This window comes from Aphelocoma coerulescens, chromosome 14 (assembly GCF_041296385.1).
Source record: "Aphelocoma coerulescens isolate FSJ_1873_10779 chromosome 14, UR_Acoe_1.0, whole genome shotgun sequence".
NCBI classification, from domain to species: Eukaryota; Metazoa; Chordata; class Aves; order Passeriformes; family Corvidae; genus Aphelocoma; species Aphelocoma coerulescens.
The window spans coordinates 7,620,066-7,635,112 of NC_091028.1; the positions used below are offsets into that span (position 1 = coordinate 7,620,066).

The 15,047-nt window shown below is 38.0% G+C and overlaps 1 long non-coding RNA gene across 1 annotated transcript in view; it reads left to right on the forward strand.

Moving 5' to 3' along the window:
• LOC138118940 (uncharacterized) overlaps nt 1–10,141 on the forward strand; it is a 28,772-nt gene extending 18,631 nt beyond the window's left edge. The window contains exons 2-3 of the long non-coding RNA XR_011155336.1: nt 6,436–6,511; nt 8,683–10,141. This is a non-coding gene — a long non-coding RNA (uncharacterized lncRNA). The remainder of the gene's footprint in view (nt 1–6,435; nt 6,512–8,682) is intronic.
• Nucleotides 10,142–15,047: the final 4,906 nt, after the last annotated feature.

Sequence of the window (15,047 nt, forward strand, 5' to 3'; positions counted from 1 at the left end):
CTCTGCTTAAAGTAGGATCTCTCACATTCAGCCTATAAACACCTTCTGTGCCTCTGCATAGCACAGGCAGAGTTTGGTACTCATTTAAACCTAAAGAAAACACTCGGCCTTGATGCAAACTTGTAGCTTCCCATAAAGTAAGTACTTTTGTGTCTGGTCTAAAATTGTGTGGGATAAATGTTCAGGCATTCATGTGAATATTACTAGAGTTGCTCTGTATTTTACTAGAGTTACTTTTACCTCCAAGTTTGTATGAAAATAATCTTTTCAATTTAGGTGCAAAGGCAACTCTAGCAATATATATAACACATAAATCCCTGAAGTTCATCCAGCATGGACCAGAAGTATCAGTGTAATCTCACTGCTCTTAATCAGATTTCAAATATGAAAACACAATGAGGCAGAATATAGAATCTTCCTGCATAGTAGAATACACAGTGAAATGAAACTGAAGAGGTTACTATGAGTGTAGATCAGTTCCTGTACCTATTCCAACAGAAATCAAAGCTTAGCATTTGTATTTCCCATCTGTTTTTGAGCCAACTCCTTTAGCTATTCAGGAGCCCATGATCTGGCAAGCATGATGTCGTTTATATGTTTTGTCCTCCACGTGAAGCTGTGAGCTAAAATCAGATGTAACTTCAGTAAAATTTGCATGTACTTTAGCAGGCACCCCAGTTCAAAGAAAAATGGGTTTGTACAGACCTTTGCAGCATCTTTGGCAGTTGCATGTTATAATGTAATGAGTATTTTATATGTAAAAGGGTCCTCAGCTGTGTAGATTTGAAAGCACCAAAGAAGTGTAACACTAACAGCAACCACAGGTGGTTTTGTTCAGACAATTCAGTATGTTTCAAGAGCATCGTACCCTGGATGCTTTTTCCAGTCATCACATGCACTAAAAATGTCTCAAATCTGCAGCACAGCAGCTTGTGGTGTAGCTATGGCTAAACACAGGTGAGCCCAACAGGGTAGCATTTCCTCTGTTTCCCAATATGTCTCAGAGATGCACTGAGTGAAATGAGAGAGCTGTCAGCAGAAGGGAAGGGGATAAATAAACTGGAAAAGGCCAGTCAGTACAGAGAAGGAAATGCAGTGGATGGTCAGCTGAGCTGCTCTGGCTGTGCTGTGCAACTGCCAGCTCTGAGGTGGTGTCATGTCTTGCTCTTGGCAGCAACTTTGCTCCAGAAAGTTATTTTCACTTTGAATCATTTCAACCCTGTGACAAACTGCAGCGTGGGGGACAAGTACAGTGGCTCGGGCAAAAGATGTCAGAGGGACGTGGCCATTTCTGAGAGAGGTTTTGCCACTGATGAGCATCTGCTATGTCAGCACATCCTGCAAGAATGGCAATGCAAGCACTGAGTTCTTTGCAGCAGCTTAAACAATACTTAATCTCTGTATAGACAACCTTACTCATTATTAAAGTGCTCTCAATTTGGTTTGATCTAAATTACAGTCAAGGTGAATTAAGACACATGAAATGAGTTATTTAAATTCTGAATTAAACCAACTACATCATTTTATGCAATTTAATCAATGTGCTTCATATTCAGACACTTAAAGTAGTTAGCTTTTCTAACATCTTCAAGTGCTGTGGAAATTTGAGTCTGAAAACTCTCTTGGGGTGCAGTACAAAGTACATTTGGGGAGTACAAAGGTAATATCTTTCTAAAATCACATTGGCTAAATTTAAATAGTTCGTATATTATCTTTATAGACAAATGTCATATTGAACAAGGCATGAATGAATGTGCTGTGAGCTGATAGAAAGTGTTTTTATGCACCCAGAGAAAATGACCAGTAGAAGTTTTTGTGTCCACACCAAGAGAAAAGCTTGCTGATGAATTTTATCATAGTTTAGAGTGAATAGAATTCTGTTACCAAGGCTGAATATTTTTTGGCAAAGCTTCAGGGCAAGACTAAGAGATCAAGATAATGAAGTATAAAAATTAAAAATGTTTTGATTCTTTCATTGGAACTAAACTGAATTTACACTTTGGTTTTAGATTTAAAATAAAGGTCTGTCATTTAGTTATGTCCTCAAGAAATATAGAGAACTCTCAGTTTTCAGAAGTGTGAGGATTTCTATAATAAAAAATGATTTCAAATGTATACTATTATATAGTTTCCCTTTGATATAGGGCTTTGATTTAACCAGATAGGTTTTCTAATTTTTTATAATGTAGCAAGTTCTAAATTATTTCCAGTATTGCCTGCCTGACCCTTGCCTCCTTCCCTCACCTATTATACATGGTAATCAGAAACTGATTGCCTCTGCATTGTCATAATTTCTTCTTTCTTTCCCCTTCTTCCCCTGAATGTATTCAAGCAGTTGTAGGGCATGTACTTAACAAGGTGAAGGGGAAAAAAAAGGAATTAAGTCTGTGATGCAAGGTTCCAGGGGGACTCTTCAGGAATTCGCCCATGCACAAAACTGATTTTACTCCTCATGTTCTTCTTGCCTGAGAGAACCTTGCTAAGGTCTCAACAATGTCACTACGATGTCTGTCTTACTGGAAAACACCAAGGGAAGATAATTTAAGTGAGAAAAAGGTAAATTATGGTAAAAACAACTTGAATGCTTTGACAAGTGTTATTTTAAAGGATTCAAACCCAAGTTATTACTTAATTCTTCTACTATGGCACCTTGTTCCATGCTGGAGCGTTGGAGTAGGGCACATGTGGGTAGTCAGTTACTACTGAAATCACTTGCAGCGTACAGAAATCTCACTTAGATTGAATTATAAACTGGAAATGCATATTTTTGAGTATCACTCCCAAAGTGTCCTCACAATGTTCCTGTGAGTAATGAAATGTGTGGAGACATTGGGGGTTTTTTTAAGCAAGAATTTGCTCAAACCGGTGACTAATAACTGAACCTTTGTAGACTCTCTCTGTTATCTCACAGAAGTCCTACTTAGCTTTATTTTGTGAAAATGTTTTCAGTTTCCCAAGCAAGAAATTCCTTTTGAGAAAGTATTTTCCAAAGCCCTTTGTTTTGAGAGGTTATCTGAACTGTAAGCTTCACATGGAAACCTTCTGGAGGATTTTACACCTGCAGAATGTTTACATCACTGTTTTGCAGGCTAGAGTTCATACCAGTTTCTCACAGTAGAGTTCAGTCATTACAAGATTCAGAGCAGAACGGAGAATTCCTCAGTGCTTACATGTTTGTTCTCAGAAGGAATTCATAAATTAAACAGCAAACCCACTATGTTCTGTGTAATCTTTTTCTCTTTTTGGCTAGTTTCACCCATCTCATGTTGGAAATAAATTCAAAACTATCTGGAGCTCTCCATACTGTAGCTCATCTAAACATCATTATACAGTCTTAAGGGGCCCACACTGTGCAGCTGCCTGGCTGGTTTATAAAAGCCACTAGATCTCCTGCAAGGACATCTCCTATCATAAGGTATTACCTGATAACTGCTCAGACAGGGCTTTTTTGGTTCTGGTTTCCTTACCTTAGCAAACGCTCTACAGTGAAGGCATTAAGCCACTGGTTTGTGTAGCTTTTTTCAGCTGCATCAGTAAGTGGAAGTCAACAAAAGAGAAATTAAACTATAAAGAAGAGAGATATGAGGTTTTTTTCCTAGACAATAGCAAGCATTGGCAAGAGGGATTCATTACTCAAGTCTTTGCACAGTTCTGATTCCTGATAGTTAAGACTTCCCACTGTGCTTGTTACCTCCAAGTAATGATGTTTATATGCTGGCTATGTTGTTCCTAACAATGACATTTTCTTTTGACATCTGCAGTGTTCCCAAATACCCAGTGACTAAGATATCCAAGCATGATAGTTGTGTTTTAGGGACATAAACACCGAACTCAAAGGAGGACATTGCAATTACAGCTCTCTTACACCAGGCAAATCTCACTTCCTCTAACGTGGCAGTGGTTGATTTAGGACTGAAATCTAACTCCCACCTCTTTCTTTTACACTTCCAGCAAATACTCTCTGTCCCTAATACTGAGGCATTTTTTGTACATCAGCAAGTTTGGTTTTTAATCAAATATGGACATAGCTGATTCGAATGGCCTCAAAACATTGTAAAGTGTTTATGACTTTTTGATCATTATGTCAAAATACTTCAGTGTGCTGATCATTTTTCTCTTGGGAACCATTTTCTTCTTAGAGTAGTGAAGCCCAGGACTTGTTTCTCTCATTTCTCTTTATATCATCCTAACAGCTGAGAGAAAAGGAAGCTGTCACTAGGTGATAGACTTCTGCCAGACTTGACTGCCAGTTGAGTCTGTGATGTGCTTCTATGCATATTTTTTCGTTGTGTTTTTACCTAACATTTCACAAGCATTGTGTTGATGCAGTCAACTTCAGTGTCTGTGTTGAATCTGCAGTTACAATGCCAGATCTTCGAGGCAGTAGAAATTAAACAAGCACATTCCTCACTACAGTCCAGTGTATTGGAATATTTGCAAGTGTACTCAGAGCTGTCCAAGGATCATTCATTCCAGTGACAACCTGACTGACTTCCACTCCTCCATCCCCTCCAGATTTTATGAAATAGTTCACTAGAGAAGAGCATGGCACTCACCACAGCGCTTTGATATTTTTCAAATGATCACTGAAGTGAGTCTAAAAATGATTTTAATGCAGCAGCCCTAGCACAAACCAGCAAATTTCTGTTTCTGCCATATGGCAATGAAAACGTGTTTGGCCAACCAGCTGCAGATCACCCAAGCCTATCAGATATTGATGGAGACATTCACAGAAAATATGGGTTAAGCATGTTATTCTGAGAAATTTAAGTGAAAATGCAGCAGAGGATTGGGAAAGGCATCCCCATTAAATATTTAGAATCTATGAAATGATATGCTGAATATCAGAGAATTTTCCTGAATTAGAGCTTAAAATGTCTTTTTGAATGGTTTTATAATAATAATGAGAGTCTTTGATGACATATAGAGAGACATCTATAGTTAGATAATTGTTTTAAAGCCATGGTCTATCACTCCTACAATTTTCTCATTGATACATTCTCCTTTTCAAGTTGAGGAAGAGAATTAGTGGATAATTTCTAAAACTATAACATAAAACTACAAAAATACTATTTATTATCTTTATTGTATGCAATAATATTTTAATTCATTCTGATCTAGTATTTTCATAATTTAGTTTATGGATGATCCACTGCAGCCTGATTTCATTTTAACATCTAAATATCTTGTGTTAAATGATTTCACTTAAACTTTTGAGCAACTTTGTGGTAGCTTTCTTGAGTATTAATGCAGTGTTTGCACCTAGGATGCATGAGACATTTTGTGCTTCTCCTTTGAAATAGATTGTGAACCAAGTTCTGTCTGTATGTGATTTGTAGTGTTGGAAAAGATTTTAGAAATTAGTTTCCATTTCGTTGTGCAGAAGTAGAGGGAAGGTGATATCTGGACAGCCATTCCACCTGCACCTTGAAAACTCATCAAATTATTCTGCTATCTGTGAAATTTAGCCTTGTCCCTTTAACTCCCGTTTACTGACCTTGGAAGGTAATGATCACAGAGCTAACATATTCTGATTTACTTGAGCAACAAAGACAGGAGTGTTGTGTAATCTCTCTGCCTTTGACAGCACAGGAAAGAAAGGAGTGAGTATAGCTGTAATTATGTTTCCTTTTCCTCACCCTTGTTATGGATTATCTTAATATGCAAAGTAAAAATCCAATGCTATTTGTTTGCAAAGTTGCTTTAAATGCAAGGGAAGTGCTGCCTGAAAGCCCTCATGTTGTAACAAACTTCCTGGACTAGTTTATTTGGGGACAATTTGATGTTAAATTGCTATGGACAGCAGCATAAATTATTTAATAAGATTCCTGGAGATATGTGATAAATTCCTATTACCACAGGCTTTCTCTTATAATCAACATATTATTTTTTTTATTTCATGTTGTTTAAGTTTTTATTAGATGTTTGGAGATTAGAAGAATGGTGATATCTGCAGAACTGTTTGGACTATTAAAGAGCTTTGGTATTAATAGCTACGACTGGGTTATGTACGATTATGGAAGCCTACACAAAATACATCGGTGGGAGCTGTGGGGCTGCAACTTCATATGTGGCAGATAAGAGATAAACATTTTAAGTAGAAAAATATATTAACAATAAATTGAATTATTATAAAGGGAGAGGGGGGATTTGCTGCATTTGAAGTATACTTGAAAGCATTCAGAAATCGTACTCTGATATAGGTATTTAAATTCAAACAATGTTGCTGATGGTTCGTGAGAATCCTATGGGAAGTTCCAGTGAACACCAACAAAAATCAGAAGAAATGAACAGACCTGCCAAGCCCAGATATTTAAAATGAAATATTTGTTCATATCTGAAAATCTTCAGAAAATAAGAAAAGCTTTTACAATAGGGATGTACTTGTACAGAGGGTTATAAACAACTCATAGGGTGCTCCTGTCAAATTAGCAGGACGGGGAGGAATGTGGTGCTCTGTTACATCCTATTGGTCTCTCGGACAGCTTGAAGTCAGAAGGAAGAGAAGCTGGTGAGTTTAATTACTAAAGGCATGGTGCGAGGGAAGCATGAGGAAAAAGAATGGTAATGAATTTTAACCACTTTAATATATAATAAAAATTAAGAACATACAATAATGCAGACACTATGTAAAATGGAAGTAATTTTTTTTATCTGAACTGTTTTTGTTACTTTCTGGTGTCAAAATAGAGCTTGGAAAACAACAAATATTCAGTTAAACCTTAATCAAGAAAGAAACTATTTTCATACGAAAATATGTTATGTGCAGCTCAGATGTAAAGGAAAGCCTGTATTCTAGTACTGTCAGCACATTTGAAATAATTTGAGTAATCTTTCCTTAGGTATATTTCGTCAGAAAAATTTCTATTCGGTGCTCTGAAAACACCACTGATTACAAAATTCCCTGAAGAAGCTGAGCTGAAGTACAGCATAATGGCAGTGACTGGGAGCTTGTAGGCATTTCCAGTATTAACTTGAAAAGACTGTCAGTAAAGCAGTGGAGGGTCAAGTTCCCAAGAAGTGAGAATAGGGTTGATGAGTGGAAATCACCTATTCCAGGTAATATTCAGAGCTGGTATAAGAAAATTCTTAAATAGCAATTTCTAGTGCCTGTACGCCCCTCATTCTCCTGCCACCAAAGAGCTTTCAATATCCTTGGAATATGCTATAGGCACAGCAATTGTAGCACATTTACATATTTTAATACTATATTTTCATAGAAAAGTGCTTCAATAATAAGTAAATGTGATATTATGATAGGTTATTACAGTGAGTAATGTTTTTGTGACTACCCAAAGTGAGACAACAATGTTAAAAAACCAACCAACCAAAAAAACTTTATTAAGTTTTAACAGTAAAACAGCTGAAATATTAAGTGTGAAAACAGCTTAAACAAAGAAGCAAAAATTACTCCATATGTGTAATCCTGAGACATGACTTATCATATAAAGAATCCAAACAAGTGGATGGAAATCTTGAGGGTTTTATTGATTCCTACGGTTCTGGGTTTCTATTATTTAATGACCTTCTGTTTTGTGGACTGTAGGCAAATTAAAAGTACTTTTCAGTTAACATGAACTGTTGAACTTTACAAAATGGATAAATTAGTCTAGTTTCTTGTTAAATGTTTAATTTAGGTGTAGTAATTTTAGGTTGTAGCTTTCAAGGTTTGTTATCCATTGCACCAAAGAAACGGGACATTAGATCAGCCTGTGACTCCTTTTGAGGGCACCTTTCAGGTTTTAGGCTCTACATCTCACTTGCCCCTGTAGGGAAATAGGGATCTGTGCTGTAGAATCTTCTTGCTTACTGTCTAAGGTGGGCACTAAGAAATCATCAGTGCCAAGACTTTCTGTAAAGGAATAGAGGATGCTTGTGAAGCAGTAGGGAATATCTGCCATGTTCTCTGTGAGCAGGTCTGGACTGCCTTGGGAAAGGCTGCGACTTCTCTGTTAGCATTACTTCGTAAGGGAAGACAAATACAAAGAAAGCAGCAGGGTCACAAAATCTCCCAGGATTATCCTGACCTAGTGCAGTTTACTAATCACTCCTTTCTTAGAATCTTGTTTAGAGATAGAAAGTAGGTCAGTAGTAGAACTTCTTGAAAAATATTTTCTTTGCTTGTTCCCGAATCAGTTAAGACGCCTGTTCTGTGGTACCCAGCTAACCACAGTCACTGGATGGGCTCTTCTCTTTGTAGGAGAAAATTCTGCCTTTTTCTCCCAGTGCTCTCAGGTCTGACATTACTTTGCCATAACATACAATCTTCCATTATCTGTGGGCAAATAAAGCAAATTCTCCAACTTCCATCAGAACATGTGCATGAATGCTGGCATATCTAATGCTTGACACATTTGTTATAAACAAAGTAGCAGATGTTACCTTACCCACGTATATTAGTTCATTAGAGAGCCTATTTATTTCATTTTAATTTTTAATGTTAACTCTTATGTGCATTTTCATTGCTAGTAGAAAAGCCAGCATGGCTTTAAAGTTAATGCTTTATGCTCCATGTTATTTTGCATCAGATGTTGGGTTGTTTATTTTTTCTTTTTCATAAGACAGCAGGTCTGCTTTTTCCTTAACTTAGAGCAAAATAGTGTCCTTAAATGTGATCTCCTTTTTGACCTGGTTTTGCTTGGAACATACGGTTATGAAATGTGTTTGTATGTTATATATAAGGTGTGGAAAGAGGAGTAGAAGGACGTTTGGAACAGGAAGCTGGACTAGATCCTCTCGAAGTCCCAGCCTGAATTATCCTGTGGCCTATCTGAGGTGGCTGACAAATCCTGGTGCCACAGGGAGACTGAGCTAATGATTCACTTCTGCATCAAAGTTTGATGTAAGTCATCCATGAGATGGATTCATTGGTCCTGGCCTGAAGGCACAGCTTTGATCCTGCAGCTCCTGTGCTGAGGTCGTCATCCCCTGAGCTTCTCCAAATGACACCATTCCCCCCCTGCAGCCACGGCAATCCCGGCACCCAACCGTGGGAGTTTCTGCACTCCCTTCACCCGGAGCTTCTCTCTGACCCTAAGGCTGCTACTGAGGATTTCACTGTTAGTGGGTTGTGTGTCAGGACACCTCACCCAAAACTGTCTTACATCTAAGAAAAATTACTTGGGTTTTGGGCTCATAAGTCCAGTGATTTCCACAATCTGTTGGAAGAAGTTGTACCTAGGAAATCGCTGTTTAAATAACGTGCCTTGGAGGACAGTGAACATGCAGTGATAAGAACTTTGATTCTAGTTGATGAGATCTAGTTATGACCTCTAAATTATGAGGTATCAGCTGTATTTTATCTTTGAAATATCTCTGTGAATCATCCACATAAACTATTCTTGCTAGAAAAATCTATTAGGAAGAAAGTAGTAAAGAGTAAAAGATTTACCAGAAGTTATTTCTTCAGTGGGTTAAAAATAAACCAAACACTTATTTTTATAAATAAACATTTTATTTTTAGTTTGTACAGTAAAACAGTCATTTTTCTCCATAAAGTAAATAGTTATCAAATCACAAAATGGGTTCTGCTTCCTGAGCATGGCAAGTGAATATGATTTGGTTGCAGTGGTTGAAATCATAGCTTGTTTCCTGCCTCCCTCCTGTCTGTGGATTGGGTGTATAAGCACATGTACATATCTGTTGGGTTTGTACTTTCTAAGGATTCCCAAAAATGATTCCAAAACTGAGATTGTAGACATAGCTGTGAATATACCTGTCTATATGAGCAGGGTACTCTTTTAGCTGGAGTTAAGTGGAGTTAACTAGATAATGATCTGAACCTGTTTTCTTTGCTCAGTGCAAGAAAACCAACCTGACACACAGAAGGAATTTTATTGTACTGCAGAGAGTTCAATTATTGTAGGAATCATTTGAACGTGTCTGTGTTTATTTAAGAATGAAATCTTGATTAAAAGCAATCAGCAGAGAAACAAAACTGAAGAAAGCAAAGAATTGCAAAGTAGGGAAAGGATATAAATCTCATAGCTCTTGCAACTGTAAATACACAAAATACAACTCTTGCAACTCCTTGTGTAGACAGTGACTTCAGAGGCAGGTTTTCATCATATGCTGGCTACAACAGAGAAATTCCAGGGCTAGAGCTTTGTGAAATGCCAAACAAAGTTACCATGGAAATGAGTTTATACATCAGTTTAACATAAAAAGATTTAATTATTTTAGGACTGTAGCTGATGATTCTGCTCAGGAGGTGACCTTCTACATCAGTATTGGGGACAGAAAAGTCCTTGGTATTTTTTTTTTACCTTTGATTTAGACAGCTCTTAACCAAACTATTCTATAACATGACAATATTTTATCATAATCTAAACTGAAATTGAAATTCAGCCAAAAAATACTGCATGAAGAAACAAAGGAATATCTATAACTTCTAACTTGAAACTGAAAACTGTTTTCTTTTATAGTTAGAGATGGAAATCCTGTGAGATGCTTTGACTAAAATGGGTAATAAAAAACTGCAGTTTTAATCTGTAGCCAGAGAAATACAAAAACCGTAATTTTCAATCTATTCAGCTGTGTTTGTGACAAAAAAAATTAACTCCCTTTCATTCTTTTTGTAAAACACAGAAGGAAAAACCTTCTTCTACGTACCTGTGAATAATAAAGACATCTAGCAAGTTTTAGGACCTATCAACAGTTTTTGTATGATAACTCTTAACTGCTTATTACCAATCTTTTGCTAGGAACAGACTGTATCTTTTTTCCTCATTGCCTAATTTTGAAAACAGGCCTACAATTTTACATACCATTTTGCATTAGAGTGTATAATTCATCCTATTAATGTTTTCTCTTCATTCTTTTAATTACAGTTTTAAATTTTTATCTATATTCTAATTTCCATGGAATTAGGCATGCTAATCCATCCTTTAATAATATGTTTACATTTTACTTCTTTTAGGATGGGAGTAAATTTAGGTGCACTTTAATTTATCTTTCAGTTCTGCATTTTCTGAAATCTGCATTGCAGATTGATATCTTTTTGAATACATGCATAGATATGTACCTATATAGATATGTATCATAACACGCATGCTGAGCATCGATGAAACCTCAGTGTCGTTTTACAGCTCCTCAGGCATTATTTCTTTCAGAATTAATTATTGCTGCTGTCACTGCAGGGTAATAAAAAGTACTAAATGGATGTCTTAAAAGCTATAGGTATTGTAACTACTCCTGGAAATACTGGAATGTATTCCCTTGCAGCAGGGAATTGAGTCTGGGATAGCTCCCTGTGCCAGTGCCACACTCACCTGCCCAGTTTTGCCCATCCTGTGGGAATGTCTCTGGCCAGCTCCTGAGCCCTGTTTTCAGGCGGTTCTGCCCTGGGAGCGTTGCACCAAGTTAACAAAGGGTGATTATTAATAGCTGCATCTAGACAAACCTTCTGTCTTCCAGCAGTCTGGACTCTCCCCAGCATTAATCACTCTAATAGGAATTATGAAACCATCTATTAAACATGTCCCTTACGGAAACAGACCACAGGAGCTCCTGTAGAGGGTCAGACCTGCTGTACATGTGTCCCCTGTGGCCATAGCTGTCACCAAGTACAAGACACCTCTTGAGAGCCATTGGGTGTTCAGCTCTCAGGATAATTCTGCTTTCAGTCCCAAGACTGATTATTTTATATCTGGAAGTATCAGGGTTTGCATCCCTTTATTCTCTGTTTAGTTGGCATGCCTCGTTAGAAACAGAAGCCATGCATCAACTCCATGATTGTTTCAGCTAATGTGGGCTCCCAGGGGAGCTGTGCTGGTATGTTCTAGCTTTTTTCTCATTGATTGCTGCAGAAATACCAATATATAAGGTATTAAACCCCAATTCAGCAAAGTACTTATGCAAGTATCTTTTTATATGTAGTCGCTCTCATTTCAGCCACATTGCTTGTAGGTATAATAATTTGCTGTACCAAAGCTAAAATGCTTTAAATCCCCTTTGATGATAAGGCTGCTGTTTAGGATGCAGAGATCCTCTGAGGAATGTTTCTGCAGCAGTTTCTGGCACTGTGCCCCCATCTCCCGTGCCATGGGTTAACGTGCCCATGCAAGGATTGACAGGGCAGGGTGTGTGTGCACATCTTGCCTTTCCCTGGTGACAGGTTGGCATCTCCTCTTAAGCTGTGCTTGTGAGTGACCCCTGTGGAATGGTCAAGGTTGACAGCTTGGGACACTAATGTCTTAAGCTGCAAAATTCCTCCAAGGATATGTCAGTACTTAGAGAACGACTGAGGAAAGATATGAGTGATCAAAGAGCTGCAGACAGAGGACTGTTGTGTAAGGAAGGCCTTTTCCTATTTTTCAGACCCTGCTTTTTGACACCCAGCACAGCAACAAGCATTAGCAGTTAGAATGTGCCTTATCGTTTTGCTTAGGCTTGAGGAAGTGTATTCTGCTAAATCTGGGCTCCAGGATCTAGCTGAACAAAGTGTGCCAGGACATTAGGATGCTAGTTCATATGACTAAGGTGTGGGATTTGATTACTCCTTAAGAACTGGATGTTTTATTTCCCTTTTTAAGTTGCACTGGTGATCTGCAGCCCCACTTTTAATTTGGAGCTCTGCTTTCTTACATTAATTTTCTACATTTTGCATGCTTGTGCAATGAGGAGCTTTTGCATATTTTTCTTAATTTTGTTTTTAGAGAAAAAATGTGTTAAGAATGGATAGAAGCCATCATTCTCTTCTTCACAGGAGTAGGCAGCAAGATAGGTCTCCACATTAAAATATAACATGTAGTAATGTAACAGGTAAAATATAACAGGTTATAAAAGGTAATGAGCCATTATAAAATGCTTCAGGAGTTGAAGACTGCCCCTTTTCCTTAAGCCTCACTAATTGTACTGGATCAGACCCATGAAGCTGAAGCAAACAGATTGTCTTCATCATGGACAGACTCCCTGTTGGACCCTGACACAAAGATCTGCTGAGCCATTGGTTTGGCAAAGTTCATTAATGAGGAGGTAAAATCTGAAATATCTTTCAGAAAAATGAGTAAATCATAGAGAAATGCCATAATCACTGGTTCATAGAATGGTTTGGGTTGGAAGGGACCCTAAAAATAATCTTGTTCCAACCCCTTCCAGTATTTTTCCTTCTGATACCTTCCACTGAAGGTGCACTTACCCCACTGTCCATGTCACCAACAGAGGTGTTAAGCAGTTCCAGTCCCAGCACTGATCCTGACGAAAGCTGCCTGTCCCTGCCCTCCACTTGGACAGTGAGCTGTTGTCCTCAAGTCTGAGTGAGACCATCCAGCCACTTCCTTATCCAAATGACCCCCCATCAAATCTGCCCACTCCACAGACTAGGCTGTCTTGTGGGACAATGTCAAATGCTTGGCACAAGTCCTGGTAGGTGACATCAGATGCTCTTTCCTTACCCACCAGTGCTGTAAGCATATTGTAGAAAACATGAGCATATCCATAAACTATTGGTATGTGTGCTCTGTGTTTTTCTAGCAGTTTTAGGAGTTGTGAAAGGCAAAGATTTTGATTACAACATTATGGCCATACACATATCACCTCACAAACTGCTGCACCTGCCTTCCTGCCAGAAGTGTGCTTTGTGTTCCAGGGGGAGTGAATTAATATCTCAGACTATCTTACTTTGCTTTTAAAATTATTACCTAAATCTATTTTCCTGTTCCTTCCTTATGTTGTTCTGTCTTTGATCGCATCTATATCTGGGGAAAAATGGAATAGGAAAGATAGGGATTTAATTAGTGGTAATGGCCAGAGGGTATACCTGTCAGAATGAATGGCTGCTTTCCACTGGCAGCAGCAGAACTAGCAAAATTGTATCACACAATTTATCTACCTGTTGTTATTATTATTGCACTGGGAATTCCCATGTGTGTTGATCACATACTTACCAGGTGATTGATTAGTCTGCTGCAAGTGTACTGAGCCTTTTCACAAATGTTTTCAGTTTTTTCATTTGTAGCCCTTCTATTTTGTCACATCTTGTTTTCTCTGACTTGGGCTCTGGAGAGATCTGCACAACAAGCCTATGCAGATCAGTTTTGCCACTAATGCACAGGTCCCCTCTAACTGATCTGTCCTTCCATTCTGACTAAACTGCTGCATTGTTTTCAGAGAATTAAAAATGAGCTCTGCTGCTATTTTCTCTTCACTAGGGGTGTACATTTCTAATTTCCTGTTAGAGAAGTTGTTTATTAAAAAATCTGTCCATTCATTATTTGTGCTTATGAAGGTGGAGTGCCTTCATATGCAGAACATAATTAGCACTTGGAGTTGTTTTGATCTAGTTTTCTCTAGGTAAACTCTTCACTAATAGAAGGTTTCTACTGGTGAGAAAGCTCTTTTAGACTCCTGGCATCAAAGCCTAACTAAATGAACGTCATTATTCAGCTAGGTTTTCAGAACAGTGCAAATAATTTGAAATACCTTTCCCAAACATGACTTTTTATGCTGATTTTGCTTGGGGTAATTTGGGGGGGGGGGGGGGGGGGGGAGGGGAAGTTATGAAATGCAAAATATTTCATGAAGAAATTAAATAACTGAAGCACAGAAGTTGCCCCTCAGTTCGAGGGCTTTATAGAAAAGTGACATGCTGCAAAAAACCTTCTTTTGGCTGCACATTAAGATATTTAGAAGCAAATGGAAAATATCTCTCATTTGAGCAGCTGCAAACATCTAAGAAAATGGTTCTTGTGGAAATCTGTCATCTGTGTCTGGTATTTTGAGGTGGTTGCAGTAGCCACTCTGAGGTAGCTCTTTGCTGATCTGCCCATTGCGCCCTATTCCAGCTCTTCAAAAAACTGGGGAACAGGAGCCCTTCCTTGATCAGGGCTCTGGACTGGCTTCAGTTTCACCAAGAATGCAGATTAGGACATGGTCACCTACTAACAATGTTAGACACAATGTTTTGAAAACTGGTTGTATATTTTATCTATTATTAGTAATTAAACAAATCTGCCATAGTAACCTTTGAAAACTAGATTGTATTTTCAGCTGCTGTGTTATAAATTTCTATTTACTTTTTCTCTAATGTTACATTTCTCTGAGTACTA